Below are 11,676 nucleotides of genomic sequence, written 5' to 3'. Positions count from 1 at the left end.
CTCCAGATAAGAAATGAAAGAGAAGGAGAAAAAATAAAGGTAAATAAAGAAATAGAGAGGAAAATAGTAACGAAAATGAAAACTATTGGCCACAGGGGGGATCGAACCCACGACCTTCGCGTTATTAGCACGACGCTCTAACCAACTGAGCTATGCGGCCACTTGCTAATCAAAATCCTCCTACACAATCTAGAAATACAGATGGAGTACATACTTTCACACAATGAATGATTAGCAAAAGGAACCACACAATTAGGGTACGTAAAAGCATTGCCAACGTGTATGTTAATAGTATAAAATATATGGAAATAATGTAAAATGCATAACTCCCATATTATAACAAATATTGGTCTTTTCATAATTGCCGAATGTGCTAACGTTAACACATTGCGTGTTGTTTTAAGTAAAGTCATAAATTACTCCTCGAGCTTTTGGAGAGAACGAAGATAAGACACATACCAAGGTGGCTCTTGGTTAGTCGTGGATGTCTCACTTCCACTTGCAGGTCTCATATATATCTTAGATGGTCCTCTGAATCAGGTTTTGGGTAGCAGACTAACGCAGCTTTTAGAATTGAATAATATAGTTTTACGAGATAACTAGGTACAAATTGTGTGCCTTTACAAATGGAAATTGAAATTTGTGCTGCAGAATAGAAATGAAAGAGACGTATGAGAAAATAAAATAAGTATGGCCAAAGGGGCGAACGAAGCCACGAACTTCGCATGGTCAACGTGTGTGTTATCATTATAAAAATCTATTGAACCAATGTAAAATGCATAATTCGGAAATTATAAAAGAAAACATATCTTACTATCCTCTTGGACACTTCAATATACAGTTTGACAATATGATTTCAGCAAAAATTGTTGAGGTTAAACAGTTGCTATGCTCTATACTGATTTCTATGAATGTGCATTCTTATTACCAACTGATTGGGAAATGAACATTGGCAGTATAGTAAGTTAAAATAATAATTTACCAAAGTTCATCAAGTTCATTTTTACTTAGGACACACTCGTCTATAAAGTATAACGTGATAAGAAATATAACAGCAGCAATCGCTAAGCAATCTGTAATATTTGGCGAAACGACAGGCAACCATGATGATAATTATGAAATAAATGAAGTAGACATGCCTACAGTATCCAGAAACTAGTGTGCCTCATGGTGGGAAATCAACAGATCACGAAGCTAATAGGCAAGGTTTTATCATGTTGACTACGCTTTCAGGAGTTATCTGATGCAAATTCAGCTCTAGCATATTTACTATCTAGCATCCCGCCCTAAAGCCCTGATCGATTCAAATTGACCAGTAAATAATTACCTACTACTGGAACTGACATATGAACTACTGCTACTCCTAGCAGTTTTAATAATGATAATATTAATAATAATAGTAAGAGTAAATTTATCGTCAAGAAAGAAAAAGAGACAAGCCTAACTCAGCATGATTAAAATCAGATCTCCACTGTCATACTGTAACGTATCAAGGGTAAAGACCAAATAAAATGGAATATATGGACAGCTCACGCCTTCTTCAGCTACTAGATGTCTCCAATGTATTGTAGTGTCAAGAAATGGTGTGTTCACCACAACCGTTCTTATTTAGATTATAAAAGCACAAAGCAAAAGAATTATAAAAGCCAAAAGATCTTATTATACAACGTCCAGGCTTGTATGTGTTTTCTCACAAAATGTAGTCCTCAAAATAATGAAATATAATATTTTGAAATATGCAGACCATATATTTGATGGTCAATGGCTTGTGAAAATCAGCATAAATATTGTTGTTGTTGTTATAGGGTTTAACGCCATTTTTCAACACAAGAGAGGCTATACATGGCGGCCAGTATTAATGGTGGAGGAAGAACCGGGAAAACCCCGGAAAGAACCACCGACCCACGAGAAGCTAACGGCAAGCTTTCTCACGTATCCACATTTGCCGAGCCCGAGACTCGAACCCACGCAGACAGAGGTGAGATGGCAGTGATCAGTGACGGACAGCGCTTTAGACCACTCGGCAGCATAAATATTCAATTTATCATAGTTCGCATAACCTCTAACTCAAATAATCCCATTTTCCAAACTAATCTTGCACAGAAAAGTAAGTTAATAGTTTTTCAAATTTGTTCATTTTGACGCACCGAAGTGTTAATGATGTTGTGCATCCAGTCAAAGTTCGGAACCATACCCAGGTTTGCGTTATAGAGTTCAATGCTAAATAAGTTAGATGCACAGTCTGGAACCGGATGCAAATAGTGTGTCTCCTTTGTTGGCTGAGGCACAGTTTGTCCTTTACAGCAACGTGGACATAGAATACAATTTATTTTGCTATATGTTCACTACATTTGTTTCTCAATACTGACCTTTCCACTGTGTGACAATCAATACAATCATATGTTAATTTAAGATACCGTCAAAGATGATATCACGGTGAAGTTCTTGTCAAAGGTTGACCTGCATTTGTTTGAGAGGCTGGACTGTCAACAGAGCAGCATGTAAATAGAACACATATTTCACTTCAGGACCATCACCAAAGCCTTATAACACACTAGTCACTGTCGCCAAAATACAAAGAGAAAACCACACCTAGAACTCATATTCTTCAGAATAAACAATTACCTTTAAATCCCTACAAGAAATGCATATATATAACTCTTCTATCCCCACCAAAATAAGAGGAAAAAATGTACTGAAAATAGACGAAAACTGCTAGAACTACAATGGTGGGTACTGAACTCGAAGTACTAATTGTGACCTGATTCCAAATAGTCTGGGACTGAATGTCAATAGTGTGTCGAGTAGGTTAAATGCGACAATGTGTGTCGTTTTGTATTTCTATCATAACTAATTTTAGAAAGCCCTGTTAAGGTTTTGTTATGTCGATCAATTCCAGATAAAGCGTTATTGAACTCACCAACCAAGATAGTGTTATCGCTAGTATTGTTATGCAAATATGTGTTTGATCTCATTAAAAGGTATACCTTACTCGCACAAGATTTGGAGCATAAATATTGATTAAATCAACCACTCTTCATCAAGATCTATTTTAAATGTAAAATTCTACCCTTATGAAACATTTCATGTGCCACTTGATTTTTCACCTCTCTCACTACTAAAACATCAACACCAGCCCTCCTAATGACGGCATTGCTATCAAATATGTCACCATTACAAATCTCATTTTCTGTGATACATTCAGTAAACTCATCATCCCAAAAGGCTTCTTGCAATAATAAAATATGGCCTCTTATTTTTTAGAAATATTTCTAAAACAGACTTTCGCTTATTCAAATCTAGCATGCCGTTTACAATTAGAGATACAATATATAAGGCCATTATAATGATTAGTGTGTTTAAAGTATTAAATTATGTCGCATGTTTTATCATTTCCATGAATACTAGAAATTATTTAATGGATTTGAGACGCATGCTATTCGTTTTCAGTCTAGGTACTGTATTAAACCGTCTTCTCCAACTGTGTATGACTTTGAAAGTGTCTATATCAGTACTGTTATTTCCATTTCCGTTTACCTGAAAACTCTGAACATCGTTTGCCTTTCAACAGCGACTTCAACTACCATCCTACTGTCATCACTTCCTGGATCCGTCACCGATCTATCACTAACAGTACGCCTGTTGTTTCGTTCTTCCTCCGATTCTATTTCTTGTTCGGTCTTATCGACTCTGCTTCCCACAGTTTCCTCCCCTCTTTCTTCACTATAATTATCCTGTATTTAATTCTCAACGTCTTCTTCATCATCTTCGGCAAGCTGTAACTCCAATGATTGTTCCTCCCTCTTAGCATCACCAATCTGCGGATTCACTTCCACAATGTCCTCTCTGTAACATGTACATGTTTGGGCTTCCTTGTGGCATTTGTCGCATATCCTTCATTGACACATAAAGAAAACCTTCCACAACTGTCAAATCTTTGCCGTTTGCTATTCATAGCTACATGGCTCTTCTCCCCACACTTATAGCACACAAAATCCAGTCACCTTTTCATAAGCTGGCTCGGATCTAGACATCGAGAACACACCTTTACTTTATTACTGTGCAATACCCCAAAATATGTTTATTATTTATTTTCATGTTTGCCTAAAGTTCTAACTGATAGCTTTCTATATTAGGTTTAAGGTAAACTTATGAATTACTCCTCGTGCTCACTGCTATAACGAAGATAAGACACATACCAAAGTGTGCTTCAGCTGATTGTGGATCTTTCACTTCACCTTCTAGATCTCAAATATAACGTATATTGAATCATGATTTTGGTAACATAAAGTTTTGATATTGAATTGTTAAACTTTTAAAAAATAATAGCACAGACTTTATTTCGTTACTCCAGATAAGAAATGAAAGAGAAGGAGAAAAAATAAAGGTAAATAAAGAAATAGAGAGGAAAATAGTAACGAAAATGAAAACTATTGGCCACAGGGGGGATCGAACCCACGACCTTCGCGTTATTAGCACGACGCTCTAACCAACTGAGCTATGCGGCCACTTGCTAATCAAAATCCTCCTACACAATCTAGAAATACAGATGGAGTACATACTTTCACACAATGAATGATTAGCAAAAGGAACCACACAATTAGGGTACGTAAAAGCATTGCCAACGTGTATGTTAATAGTATAAAATATATGGAAATAATGTAAAATGCATAACTCCCATATTATAACAAATATTGGTCTTTTCATAATTGCCGAATGTGCTAACGTTAACACATTGCGTGTTGTTTTAAGTAAAGTCATAAATTACTCCTCGAGCTTTTGGAGAGAACGAAGATATTACACATACCAAGGTGGCTCTTGGTTAGTCGTGGATGTCTCACTTCCACTTGCAGGTCTCATATATATCTTAGATGGTCCTCTGAATCAGGTTTTGGGTAGCAGACTAACGCAGCTTTTAGAATTGAATAATATAGTTTTACGAGATAACTAGGTACAGATTTTGTGCCTTTACAAATGGAAATTGAAATTTGTGCTGCAGAATAGAAATGAAAGAGACGTATGAGAAAATAAAATAAGTATGGCCAAAGGGGCGATCGAAGCCACGAACTTCGCATGGTCAACGTGTGTGTTATCATTATAAAAATCTATTGAACCAATGTAAAATGCATAATTCGGAAATTACAAAAAAAAATATATCTTACTATCCTCTTGGACACTTCAATATACAGTTTGACAATATGATTTCAGCAAAAATTGTTGAGGTTAAACAGTTGCTATGCTCTATACTGATTTCTATGAATGTGCATTCTTATTACCAACTGATTGGGAAATGAACATTGGCAGTATAGTAAGTTAAAATAATAATTTACCAAAGTTCATCAAGTTCATTTTTACTTAGGACACACTCGTCTATAAAGTATAACGTGATAAGAAATATAACAGCAGCAATCGCTAAGCAATCTGTAATATTTGGCGAAACGACAGGCAACCATGATGATAATTATGAAACAAATGAAGTAGACATGCCTACAGTATCCAGAAACTAGTGTGCCTCATGGTGGGAAATCAACAGATCACGAAGCTAATAGGCAAGGTTTTATCATGTTGACTACGCTTTCAGGAGTTATCTGATGCAAATTCAGCTCTAGCATATTTACTATCTAGCATCCCGCCCTAAAGCCCTGATCGATTCAAATTGACCAGTAAATAATTACCTACTACTGGAACTGACATATGAACTACTGCTACTCCTAGCAGTTTTAATAATGATAATATTAATAATAATAGTAAGAGTAAATTTATCGTCAAGAAAGAAAAAGAGACAAGCCTAACTCAGCATGATTAAAATCAGATCTCCACTGTCATACTGTAACGTATCAAGGGTAAAGACCAAATAAAATGGAATATATGGACAGCTCACGCCTTCTTCAGCTACTAGATGTCTCCAATGTATTGTAGTGTCAAGAAATGGTGTGTTCACCACAACCGTTCTTATTTAGATTATAAAAGCACAAAGCAAAAGAATTATAAAAGCCAAAAGATCTTATTATACAACGTCCAGGCTTGTATGTGTTTTCTCACAAAATGTAGTCCTCAAAATAATGAAATATAATATTTTGAAATATGCAGACCATATATTTGATGGTCAATGGCTTGTGAAAATCAGCATAAATATTGTTGTTGTTGTTATAGGGTTTAACGCCATTTTTCAACACAAGAGAGGCTATACATGGCGGCCAGTATTAATGGTGGAGGAAGAACCGGGAAAACCCCGGAAAGAACCACCGACCCACGAGAAGCTAACGGCAAGCTTTCTCACGTATCCACATTTGCCGAGCCCGAGACTCGAACCCACGCAGACAGAGGTGAGATGGCAGTGATCAGTGACGGACAGCGCTTTAGACCACTCGGCAGCATAAATATTCAATTTATCATAGTTCGCATAACCTCTAACTCAAATAATCCCATTTTCCAAACTAATCTTGCACAGAAAAGTAAGTTAATAGTTTTTCAAATTTGTTCATTTTGACGCACCGAAGTGTTAATGATGTTGTGCATCCAGTCAAAGTTCGGAACCATACCCAGGTTTGCGTTATAGAGTTCAATGCTAAATAAGTTAGATGCACAGTCTGGAACCGGATGCAAATAGTGTGTCTCCTTTGTTGGCTGAGGCACAGTTTGTCCTTTACAGCAACGTGGACATAGAATACAATTTATTTTGCTATATGTTCACTACATTTGTTTCTCAATACTGACCTTTCCACTGTGTGACAATCAATACAATCATATGTTAATTTAAGATACCGTCAAAGATGATATCACGGTGAAGTTCTTGTCAAAGGTTGACCTGCATTTGTTTGAGAGGCTGGACTGTCAACAGAGCAGCATGTAAATAGAACACATATTTCACTTCAGGACCATCACCAAAGCCTTATAACACACTAGTCACTGTCGCCAAAATACAAAGAGAAAACCACACCTAGAACTCATATTCTTCAGAATAAACAATTACCTTTAAATCCCTACAAGAAATGCATATATATAACTCTTCTATCCCCACCAAAATAAGAGGAAAAAATGTACTGAAAATAGACGAGAACTCCTAGAACTACAATGGTGGGTACTGAACTCGAAGTACTAATTGTGACCTGATTCCAAATAGTCTGGGACTGAATGTCAATAGTGTGTCGAGTAGGTTAAATGCGACAATGTGTGTCGTTTTGTATTTCTATCATAACTAATTTTAGAAAGCCCTGTTAAGGTTTTGTTATGTCGATCAATTCCAGATAAAGCGTTATTGAACTCACCAACCAAGATAGTGTTATCGCTAGTATTGTTATGCAAATATGTGTTTGATCTCATTAAAAGGTATACCTTACTCGCACAAGATTTGGAGCATAAATATTGATTAAATCAACCACTCTTCATCAAGATCTATTTTAAATGTAAAATTCTACCCTTATGAAACATTTCATGTGCCACTTGATTTTTCACCTCTCTCACTACTAAAACATCAACACCAGCCCTCCTAATGACGGCATTGCTATCAAATATGTCACCATTACAAATCTCATTTTCTGTGATACATTCAGTAAACTCATCATCCCAAAAGGCTTCTTGCAATAATAAAATATGGCCTCTTATTTTTTAGAAATATTTCTAAAACAGACTTTCGCTTATTCAAATCTAGCATGCCGTTTACAATTAGAGATACAATATATAAGGCCATTATAATGATTAGTGTGTTTAAAGTATTAAATTATGTCGCATGTTTTATCATTTCCATGAATACTAGAAATTATTTAATGGATTTGAGACGCATGCTATTCGTTTTCAGTCTAGGTACTGTATTAAACCGTCTTCTCCAACTGTGTATGACTTTGAAAGTGTCTATATCAGTACTGTTATTTCCATTTCCGTTTACCTGAAAACTCTGAACATCGTTTGCCTTTCAACAGCGACTTCAACTACCATCCTACTGTCATCACTTCCTGGATCCGTCACCGATCTATCACTAACAGTACGCCTGTTGTTTCGTTCTTCCTCCGATTCTATTTCTTGTTCGGTCTTATCGACTCTGCTTCCCACAGTTTCCTCCCCTCTTTCTTCACTATAATTATCCTGTATTTAATTCTCAACGTCTTCTTCATCATCTTCGGCAAGCTGTAACTCCAATGATTGTTCCTCCCTCTTAGCATCACCAATCTGCGGATTCACTTCCACAATGTCCTCTCTGTAACATGTACATGTTTGGGCTTCCTTGTGGCATTTGTCGCATATCCTTCATTGACACATAAAGAAAACCTTCCACAACTGTCAAATCTTTGCCGTTTGCTATTCATAGCTACATGGCTCTTCTCCCCACACTTATAGCACACAAAATCCAGTCACCTTTTCATAAGCTGGCTCGGATCTAGACATCGAGAACACACCTTTACTTTATTACTGTGCAATACCCCAAAATATGTTTATTATTTATTTTCATGTTTGCCTAAAGTTCTAACTGATAGCTTTCTATATTAGGTTTAAGGTAAACTTATGAATTACTCCTCGTGCTCACTGCTATAACGAAGATAAGACACATACCAAAGTGTGCTTCAGCTGATTGTGGATCTTTCACTTCACCTTCTAGATCTCAAATATAACGTATATTGAATCATGATTTTGGTAACATAAAGTTTTGATATTGAATTGTTAAACTTTTAAAAAATAATAGCACAGACTTTATTTCGTTACTCCAGATAAGAAATGAAAGAGAAGGAGAAAAAATAAAGGTAAATAAAGAAATAGAGAGGAAAATAGTAACGAAAATGAAAACTATTGGCCACAGGGGGGATCGAACCCACGACCTTCGCGTTATTAGCACGACGCTCTAACCAACTGAGCTATGCGGCCACTTGCTAATCAAAATCCTCCTACACAATCTAGAAATACAGATGGAGTACATACTTTCACACAATGAATGATTAGCAAAAGGAACCACACAATTAGGGTACGTAAAAGCATTGCCAACGTGTATGTTAATAGTATAAAATATATGGAAATAATGTAAAATGCATAACTCCCATATTATAACAAATATTGGTCTTTTCATAATTGCCGAATGTGCTAACGTTAACACATTGCGTGTTGTTTTAAGTAAAGTCATAAATTACTCCTCGAGCTTTTGGAGAGAACGAAGATATTACACATACCAAGGTGGCTCTTGGTTAGTCGTGGATGTCTCACTTCCACTTGCAGGTCTCATATATATCTTAGATGGTCCTCTGAATCAGGTTTTGGGTAGCAGACTAACGCAGCTTTTAGAATTGAATAATATAGTTTTACGAGATAACTAGGTACAGATTTTGTGCCTTTACAAATGGAAATTGAAATTTGTGCTGCAGAATAGAAATGAAAGAGACGTATGAGAAAATAAAATAAGTATGGCCAAAGGGGCGATCGAAGCCACGAACTTCGCATGGTCAACGTGTGTGTTATCATTATAAAAATCTATTGAACCAATGTAAAATGCATAATTCGGAAATTATAAAAGAAAACATATCTTACTATCCTCTTGGACACTTCAATATACAGTTTGACAATATGATTTCAGCAAAAATTGTTGAGGTTAAACAGTTGCTATGCTCTATACTGATTTCTATGAATGTGCATTCTTATTACCAACTGATTGGGAAATGAACATTGGCAGTATAGTAAGTTAAAATAATAATTTACCAAAGTTCATCAAGTTCATTTTTACTTAGGACACACTCGTCTATAAAGTATAACGTGATAAGAAATATAACAGCAGCAATCGCTAAGCAATCTGTAATATTTGGCGAAACGACAGGCAACCATGATGATAATTATGAAACAAATGAAGTAGACATGCCTACAGTATCCAGAAACTAGTGTGCCTCATGGTGGGAAATCTACAGATCACGAAGCTAATAGGCAAGGTTTTATCATGTTGACTACGCTTTCAGGAGTTATCTGATGCAAATTCAGCTCTAGCATATTTACTATCTAGCATCCCGCCCTAAAGCCCTGATCGATTCAAATTGACCAGTAAATAATTACCTACTACTGGAACTGACATATGAACTACTGCTACTCCTAGCAGTTTTAATAATGATAATATTAATAATAATAGTAAGAGTAAATTTATCGTCAAGAAAGAAAAAGAGACAAGCCTAACTCAGCATGATTAAAATCAGATCTCCACTGTCATACTGTAACGTATCAAGGGTAAAGACCAAATAAAATGGAATATATGGACAGCTCACGCCTTCTTCAGCTACTAGATGTCTTGTAGTGTCAAGAAATGGTGTGTTCACCACAACCGTTCTTATTTAGATTATAAAAGCACAAAGCAAAAGAATTATAAAAGCCAAAACATCTTATTATACAACGTCCAGGCTTGTATGTGTTTTCTCACAAAATGTAGTCCTCAAAATAATGAAATATAATATTTTAAAATATGCAGACCATATATTTGATGGTCAATGGCTTGTGAAAATCAGCATAAATATTGTTGTTGTTGTTATAGGGTTTAACGCCATTTTTCAGCACAAGATAGGCTATACATGGCGGCCAGTATTAATGGTGGAGGAAGAACCGGGAAAACCCCGGAAAGAACCACCGACCCACAAGAAGCTACCGGCAAGCTTTCTCACGTATCTACATTTGACGAGCCCGAGACTCGAACCCACGCAGACAGAGGTGAGATGGCAGTGATCCGTGACGGACAGCGCTTTAGACCACTCGGCAGCATAAATATTCAATTTATCATAGTTCGCATAACCTCTAACTCAAATAATCCCATTTTCCAAACTAATCTTGCATAGAAAAGTAAGTTAATAGTTTTCCAAATTTGTTCATTTTGACGCACCGAAGTGTTAATGATGTTGTGCATCCAGTCAAAGTTCGGAACCATACCCAGGTTTGCGTTATAGAGTTCAATGCTAAATAAGTTAGATGCACAGTCTGGAACCGGATGCAAATAGTGTGTCGCCTTTGTTGGCTGAGGCACAGTTTGTCCTTTACAGCAACGTGGACATAGAATACAATTTATTTTGCTATATGTTCACTACATTTGTTTCTCAATACTGACCTTTCCACTGTGTGACAATCAATACAATCATATGTTAATTTAAGATACCGTCAAAGATGATATCACGGTGAAGTTCTTGTCAAAGGTTGACCTGCATTTGTTTGAGAGGCTGGACTGTCAACAGAGCAGCATGTAAATAGAACACATATTTCACTTCAGGACCATCACCAAAGCCTTATAACACACTAGTCACTGTCGCCAAAATACAAAGAGAAAACCACACCTAGAACTCATATTCTTCAGAATAAACAATTACCTTTAAATCCCTACAAGAAATGCATATATATAACTCTTCTATCCCCACCAAAATAAGAGGAAAAAATGTACTGAAAATAGACGAAAACTGCTAGAACTACAATGGTGGGTACTGAACTCGAAGTACTAATTGTGACCTGATTCCAAATAGTCTGGGACCGAATGTCAATAGTGTGTCGAGTAGGTTAAATGCGACAATGTGTGTCGTTTTGTATTTCTATCATAACTAATTTTAGAAAGCCCTGTTAAGGTTTTGTTATGTCGATCAATTCCAGATAAAGCGTTATTGAACGCACCAACCAAGATAGTGTTATCGCTAGTATTGTTATGCAAATATGTGTTTGATCTCATTAAAAGGTATACCT

General features: G+C 36.3%; 3 non-coding genes across 3 annotated transcripts; all 3 read right to left on the bottom strand.

The window, feature by feature from the left end:
* Nucleotides 1–86: 86 nt before the first annotated feature.
* On the bottom strand, nucleotides 87–160 carry Trnai-aau (transfer RNA isoleucine (anticodon AAU)). Its single transcript has one exon. It is a non-coding gene; the product is annotated as a tRNA-Ile (tRNA).
* A 4,274-nt stretch (nucleotides 161–4,434) lies between these two features.
* Nucleotides 4,435–4,508, bottom strand: Trnai-aau (transfer RNA isoleucine (anticodon AAU)). Its single transcript has one exon. It is a non-coding gene; the product is annotated as a tRNA-Ile (tRNA).
* Nucleotides 4,509–8,782: 4,274 nt separating this feature from the next.
* Nucleotides 8,783–8,856, bottom strand: Trnai-aau (transfer RNA isoleucine (anticodon AAU)). Its single transcript has one exon. It is a non-coding gene; the product is annotated as a tRNA-Ile (tRNA).
* Between the last annotated feature and the right edge of the window lie 2,820 nt (nucleotides 8,857–11,676).

Source organism: Sinohyriopsis cumingii, chromosome 14 (genome assembly GCF_028554795.1).
Source record: "Sinohyriopsis cumingii isolate HCF-2022 chromosome 14, ASM2855479v2, whole genome shotgun sequence".
NCBI lineage: Eukaryota > Metazoa > Mollusca > Bivalvia > Unionida > Unionidae > Sinohyriopsis > Sinohyriopsis cumingii.
Note: the sequence above shows the minus strand (reverse complement) of the source record. Positions and strands in the feature narration are given on the sequence as shown.